The 7,843-nt window shown below is 38.2% G+C and overlaps 1 non-coding gene across 1 annotated transcript; it reads left to right on the top strand.

Moving 5' to 3' along the window:
- The first annotated feature begins 5,196 nt into the window (after window positions 1-5,196).
- Window positions 5,197-5,303, top strand: LOC123928518. Its single transcript, XR_006815732.1, has one exon. It is a non-coding gene; the product is annotated as a U6 spliceosomal RNA (small nuclear RNA).
- Window positions 5,304-7,843: the final 2,540 nt, after the last annotated feature.

Raw genomic sequence — 7,843 nt, 5'->3', positions numbered from 1 at the left:
AGAGACTGAATTCACTAGTGGACAGATAACATAGGGTAATAGAGTCCTGATCCAAAACTGCATAACAAACAGTCCAAAAAACCAAACAACAACTTCTGCTGCAATCAGCCTAGAATGGTCAAGACATCGTCAATGACCGCCAGCTTCCATGATTTTTGCCCTTGGTTCTGTCTTAGGACCCACTACAGAATGCCAAATACGGTCCTCAACTCAATCATATAAAATGCCCCACTTCTAGTTAATCTGCCCCCGGCTTCACCATGCCAACAGTCTCCAATCAGAGCACACCTGGACTCTTCATTGTATATACCATAAAGCCTTCCCACTCCACTGCTTGCCTTTGCGTTGTTGCCAAATGCTTGTGATGGTGGCTGACTCTGAGTAAATAGCCTCTCTCTGTTCTCATTTTGGCAGCCTTCATTTCAACAGCACCATAAAGCGTTGCTGGCCAAAAAACATTATTTGTACTACAAAGTATCTGACACACTAAGACATTTGCTTCATTTGAAATGTTATTTTAAAGGGGTAGAAAGGCAAGATTTTAAGGATTCAGATTTTAAGGACCTTAATGAGATCTTTACTATACATTCCCCTTAATAATTCAACTGGCATTTGCTACCAATTAATTGTCAGGCATTGAGATGTATGTTGGATATTCCAACAAAGATAAATGAATCAGTCCCTGTCCTAGGAATTAGTTGTGAGTTGTGGGAAAATATAAATAAGTGAACAAATAATCTAATATAGCCTTATACGTACACATATACCATATGCTAAGAAGAAAGTGTGAGGAGAAAACCTAACTCTACTAGTAGGGAATGAAAGGGTTGAGAAGAATGATTAAGCTATAAAATAATCTTCTGAGGTATGATCGTCATAGTTCAGAAATTGCCACAAAACATCAACTACAAAAGAACTTTTTAGAGTTTCTCTTTATGTAGTGTAGATGTAAGATTTTTTTAAGTTTTAGTTAGTATTCTCCAGAGAAACAGAACCAATAATGTGTGTGTGTGTGTGTGTGTGTGTGTGTGTGTGTGTGTGTGTGTGTTTAGACAGAGAGTGAGAGAGAGAGATATGAGAGACAGAGATTTATTATAACAAATTGGTTCATGCAATCACGGAGGCTGCAAATCCCAAGATCAGTGGTAGTTGTTATCAGGCTGAAGACCCCTAACAGCTGATTGCATAATTCCAGTGTGAATGTTGCTAAGCTCAAGACCCAGAGGGGTCATTGTTATAGTCCAAGTCTGAAGGCAGAGAAAAAAAAATCAATATTCCAGATCAAAGACAATCAGGCAGGAAGAATACCTTCTTACTGGAAAGGGTCAGCATTTTGATCTATTTAGATCTTCAGATGATTAGAAGAGGTCCACACATATTAGGGAAGACAATCTACTTTACTCATTCTATCTTTTTAAACGTTAAAATAATCCAACATCACCCTCTACCTAAAATAATGTTTGACCAAATATTTGGGCATCCTATGGCCCAATCAAGTTGACAAACAATATTAACCATCAGAAATCTGCCCCTTGTCAGCTTGGCACACATATGCATGCCCTTAGGACATAGTTAACAAATGAAGACAGGAACAAAGTCATATTTCATTCTACATAATTCATTTCATTTTGGGCAGTGGCTCAGGTCACATGGTTACTTCATGACCCAAGGATAGGTGTTATGTCTTTACTAAGGTGCCATATTAGGCCAAGAGCTGTTTCTCAAAAGGAGAGTAGTTTTCTGCAGAGGAGAGTAGGATTTTACTTCAAAATCATTAGGGCTTGCAACACCATTTACCAATAGGGACTTGCCAAAGGCTCCAAAAAGCATCCCTATCTGCCACTGGCCCTTCGAGCACCAGTGGATCTTCTGGAACATATGGCCTAAATTGCAGGGAAGCTTGCAGAGCAACCTGGATCTGTTGCAGAGTCTTCTCTTGGACTGGGCCTCCCTCAAAATTAACAAATGTTTTGGATTGCTCAGTAAATGGGCTGGAGTAACACACCCAAGTGAGGAATATGTTGCCTCCAGAATCCAGAGAGGCTCACTAAGCTTTTTGCTGCTTCTTTATTATAAAAGAGGGGCCACATGCAACAACTTATTCATCACCTTTGAAGAAGTATCTAAACATGCCCCACACTGCTGAAATCCTAGAAAGGCAGAAGACACTTGAACTTTAGTCATATCTATTTCCCACCCTCTAACATGCAAATGTCTCATCAACAAATCTAGAGTAGTTGCTACTTCTTTCTTTCTAAGTCCAGTAAGCATAATGTCATCAATGTAATGAACCAGTGTGATATCTTGTGGAAAGAAAAGGCTAGCAAGATCCCTGTGAACTAAACTATGACCCAGAGTTAGAGAGCTGATATACTTCTAGACTGGGATCATGAAGATGTTTTGCTGACTCTGCCAGATGAAAGCAACCTGTTTCTTGTGACCTTTATTAACAGGGCCGGAGGAAAAAAAAAAAAAAAAAAGCCAGATCAATAGCTGCATACCAGGTAACAGGGGATGTGTTAATTTGTTCCAACAATGAAACCACTTCCAGTATAGCACCTGCAGTTGGAGTCTAAACCTGATTAAGTTTACAATAATCCATTGTCTTTCTCCAAGATCCATCTGTCCTGGACACAGGCCAAATACGGAAGCTGAATGGGGATGCTGGAGGTGTCATCCCTAAATCTTTCTTATCTTTAATGGAAGCACCAATCTCTGCAATCCCTCCAGGAATCCAGTATTTTGTTTATTCTTTTCCTAGACAGAGGCAGTTCTAGTGGCTTCCACTTGGTCTTTTCTACCATAATACATCTTACTCCACTCATCAGAGAACCAACATGGAGATTGTGCCAGCTGCTGAGTTAATCTCTTCCAACTGTGCATTCCAAAACTGAGAAAAATTATTACTGAATGGGTTGAAGGACACACTGGACCCACTGTACAATGGGGCTGATCAAAAACTCTATTGATCATTTGCACTCCACAAGCCCCTACTCTACTGAAGAACCACCAGGATGTTTTGGGTCTCCTGGAATCAGTGTCCAGTATTCCCCAAAAGTTTTAATGGTTTTCATTTTCCCAATATACCTTGGTAAAAGGCGATAGGGGAAGGTGGGTAGAAAGATTCACAGTATACATTTTTGGCATTGCCCCTCTTCAAGGGGACCCAAACTTCCTGTCATTCAAGGGATTTGGGGTTTGTAAACTAGCTGAAATTTGAAAATTAATTGAAGGACCATGACTCTCTTTTTATGACTTATGTTGAACTTTTGTTCATTTGACTTAAAACTGTTCTGCTAATACAGATCAAATAAGAATTTAGTAGACTTCCTATCTATTTCACTTCTAGAATACCATGATGAACTAGCCAAAGTCACAGGTCTACACAAGTCAGACTATGCTGACTGCTACTTTAACTCTGCTGTCTATAACAGAATCCATGCCCACCTTGCCTTTGGTGGTTGAGGCTGCCACTTGGCCCCTCTTACCCTGGATCCAATTATTCCACGTGCATTTAGATTTCTCAATTCAGAGACCATAGTTTTCTCTGTGGGGTCTGTTACAGAGAAGAAAAATCACAGAACTCTTTAAGGATTCTGGGGCTCCCCTCACAAATTTGTTGCTCCCAGTGGGTTAAAGCCATGTTTTACGAACCCTCCAGTGTAGGTGATAGGTCTTATATGACAAATCCACTCTACCATTCCAGTCTCCCTAAGCCTTTGAATCCCTTTCTCTCCATTACACTGACACAGGTTGGGGATGTCCCACTCACTTATTGAGGACTGTATTTTGGTCTATGTTTTAATCAATCAACCAAACTGCCATAGTCCTTTAAAACTCTCTGAGCTGTTCTATTAAACACAGAATCCTTGCTTAGTGAGCTCATATCAGTAAATTTGGCCTGATTCAACTTCATGTTTTTCACCATTATCCCACACCTTTAGCATTCATTCCCACACAGGTTCCCTGAATTTCTGTCTGTGGAAATTAGAAGACTCAAGTAGTTCTTTTAGAGTGTTGCACATCTATAGTTCACACTCTGTACCTCTCCTTTAGGAGCCTGCTGGGACTTGAGTCTAGTTATAGGCACAAAAGCAAAGAGGGGGTAATGGGATGGGTCCTAAAAAGAATCAGTTTTGTCTTGCATGGCAACTGTCTCAGAAAAGGCCAATACAGTGTTTTGTTTTGTTTTTTCAAACAATGTAGGACTTATTCCTTCAGATGGGAGTGGAGAGTTTGCCTCCATTAAGAATGGAGAAGCCACTTCCATTGGCAAAGAAAACTGATCAGCATTTAGGGACTCAATGTTCCCAGCCTTACCAGGATCTTCTTCATGTTTCCATTCCAATCCTCAGGACCCTATCCCATCATACTTAGTGCCTTCAATAAGCAATAGGCACCCTACAAGGCTAGGAGTTCAAATTGTGCTATAATTCAGCCACTCACAGGATGGGATGTTTTCATTTGATTTTTAGCAATCTCAGCCTTAGGCTACTGGAAATAAGGGTCTCCTTTAAGGCACTCATAAAAGCTTTTGGATCATTTATGCAGTGTGCTTGAGCTGGAAATTCAAATTCCTCAGTTCATCAATTTTTCCCCCAACTTTGTACAGCAACATTAGGAAGAACCAGCCATTCTCATCATATTTGTTAGCTTGAGAAAAATATTCAAAAGTATTATATACACAGACATCCAGATCCTTGCTTTTTATAAGTGGCTGATTAGAAGTATCCTATGGTAATATCTTCTGTGTCCCTATTACCAAATTACAACATGGAATATCAGTGCTCTCTTTGCTATTGGAAATTGAGTCATTAGAATCTTTAAATCCAATTATATTAGAAATCCAATTCCAAAAACAACAGAAGCAGTTCATAAAACTTACCTTAAAATTCTGCTCCTTTAAAACCAGTCTCAGTATCAAAATCAGAGAAACTGTGTGTGTGTGTGTGTGTGTGTGTGTGTGTGTGTGTGTGTGTGTTATCTCCATCCAGAGATCCAGAAGATCCAGAAGAATCAGTGGACATTTTCAGTCCACTTTTTCAGAAGGCGTGAGAACCAAGAAAACTCACAGTTCCATCCTAAAGTCTGGTAGACTCAACACTCAGAGTTGAGTGTCAGAGGCTCAACACTCAAAGTCAAAGTTTCAGTTTGGCAATATATCTGAAGACAGGATAAAAATCTTGCCACAGCTCTGTGCTCGCTTCGGCAGCACATATACTAAAATTGGAACGATACAGAGAAGATTAGCATGGCCCCTGCGCAAGGATGACACGCAAAATCTTGCCACAGCTCAAAGGCAGTCAGGCGAGAGAACTTTTCTTAGTTAGGTGAGGGTCAGTCCTTTGATCTATTCATGTCTTCGACTGATTGAATAAGGCTCACCCATATCAGGGAGAGCAATCTGCTTTAGTCTATTTACTCATATGTTAAACCCAAAAGCACTCTCCTAGAAACATCCAGAGTAATAGTTGGCCAAATATCTGGGCACCCAAGTTGACATATAAAATTAATCATCAGAGTAATTTCAAGAATAATATTCCATAGAGGGTTTTTTTTTAAAACATAAATAAAATAAGGAAAAGGTGGACAAACAAGAACTCTTTAAAAGTTGATTATATTTGTATGTGGTAAGCCTACAACAATGTTAATGAATTCTAATGAGTTACTACTACACCATTTGATATATTGCTATTGGAGAAAACTTGGCAAAAAAAAAAAATAATAATAATATTTTTTGAAAGTAGAACACATTTTTGGTAGAAGAAAAACCTGTATACTTTTCTAAATGTAAACAGTACTGGTGTTACTCATAAAATAGCTAAATAGTTTTCCATGTGGAGACAAAATACACATTAGCATTAATGAGCATCTGGGACTTTTAAATAATAATTCTTATGTGGAAATTTCCTATAAATGGTCAAATGTGTGGCTGGAAGGTGGTTGAATAAATTTTGGATGTCCTGGATTAAATAGAGCAAAAAAAAAAAAAAGTTCTCTTTAAGCAAGATTCTAAGAACCTTTAGTATTTAAATTAGCATTCTGACTCTTTAAGAGGGAGATATAATATGTATCTATTTCTAACTATATTGGTCCACACACTCTGTCCTGGAGCATTTCATAGATTAGTGTTCTGTGAAACACACTTTGGGAAATTCTTCTCTTGAGTATTATAAGTTTAAAATGTTTCTAATGTTCTTTTCAATTTAAAAGAATAAAAATATCTCTTTATATTACAAAACTGTTATAATAATATCTTATATAAGCACAGCACTAATTAGTTTCAAAGTATTTTCACCACAATTATAGCATTTTAGTTTTACAAGATTTTTGTAAGGCAGGTATAATGATCTTCATCACATAAACAAGAATTTAGGACAGAGATTACTTAAGAGACTTGTTCAAGGTCTCAAAAATATAAAACATTATGTTTTCTGAACTGTTCTTGGATGTCCAGAAATACACACACACATAGCTAGTTAGTAACAGAACTTGGGTTAGAATTCCTCTTTTTAAGATGTTTCTACAGCATTTATTCATTAATGTCTATTCGTACTTGACTTATATATAGATTAGTTATTTCTGAAGTCTAATTAAGAGACTTACTCTTAGCCGTATAAGACTGGGTTTCAATACCAGTTCTTCTACAGGCTATGTGAACCTGGTCAAGTTTTTTGGGCATTTGGGCCTCAGTTTCCTTATAAGTCATTGGGAATTAGAAATAATTCCATAATACCTTTTCCAAAACCCTTGGAGCCATATGTATTTCTCAGTTTGTATTGTATGGTAGTGAGGTAATTCACTCATATTCCATATTCTCCATAACAACCACAGCAGTACTCATAATAAAAGATAGTATTTTTCACTTAAACATATAAATATTCACACTGAATGGTTTTAGTTGAAGACTATTAACCTCAAATCAGTTCAGCTGAGAAGTACACCACCATGAATTTTGTCATAAAATAAATGAAAATATCTTTCAGTTTTCAGAGGCTGGGCAAGTCAGTCCGGATTGCTGTAACAAAGTACCATAAATTGGTTGGATTATAAACAATAGAAACTTATTTCTCACAGTTCTGATGGCCGGAAATCCAAGCTCAGGGTACCACCATGGTAGGGTTCTGGTGAGAGCCCTCTACTGGATTGCGGAGGGCTGACTTACATACTCACATGATGGAGAACAGAGAGAAGCAGCAAATACTCTCTGATTCTTATAAGGGCACCAATCCCTCCATGAGGGCTCTGGTGTCATGACCTCATCTAATCCTAGTTACCTCCCAAAGGTCTCATCTCCTAAGATCACGTTGACCATGGCATGGGGGGTGAGGGGTGTGAGCATTCCAACATGTAAATTTTGAAATGACACAAACATTGAGTCCATAACACATGTTCTTGGATATATAGAACTGTGATAACAGATAAGAAGTTTTTTGTACTTCAATATCTCAAGATTTTTGTGAAAATACAGAGATATACATGTTAGAACACATAAAACAGTGCCTGGCACACAATGAAAGCATAGTAAATTCCAGATATTGATATTATTATGTTATTATGACTATTACACAAAATTAAAGTCTTCAAATTCTTTACAATTATGTTCATTAAAAAACACCCTTCGGGGGCGCCTGGGTGGCTCAGAGGATTAAAGGCTCTGCCTTTGGCTCGGGTCATGATCCCAGGGTCCTGGGATCAAGCCCCACATCCAGCTCTCTGCTCAGCGGGGAGCCTGCTTCCCCCTTTCTCTCTGCCTGCCTCTCTGCCTACTTGTGATCTCTCTGTGTCAAATAAATAAATAAAATTTAAAAAAAAAACAAAAACACCCTTTGAATGCATGAAA

The sequence above is a fragment of the Meles meles genome, chromosome 17 (assembly GCF_922984935.1).
Source record: "Meles meles chromosome 17, mMelMel3.1 paternal haplotype, whole genome shotgun sequence".
Classification (NCBI taxonomy): Eukaryota; Metazoa; Chordata; class Mammalia; order Carnivora; family Mustelidae; genus Meles; species Meles meles.
The sequence above is the reverse complement of the archived record's forward strand: the minus strand, read 5'-3'. Positions and strand labels throughout refer to the sequence as shown.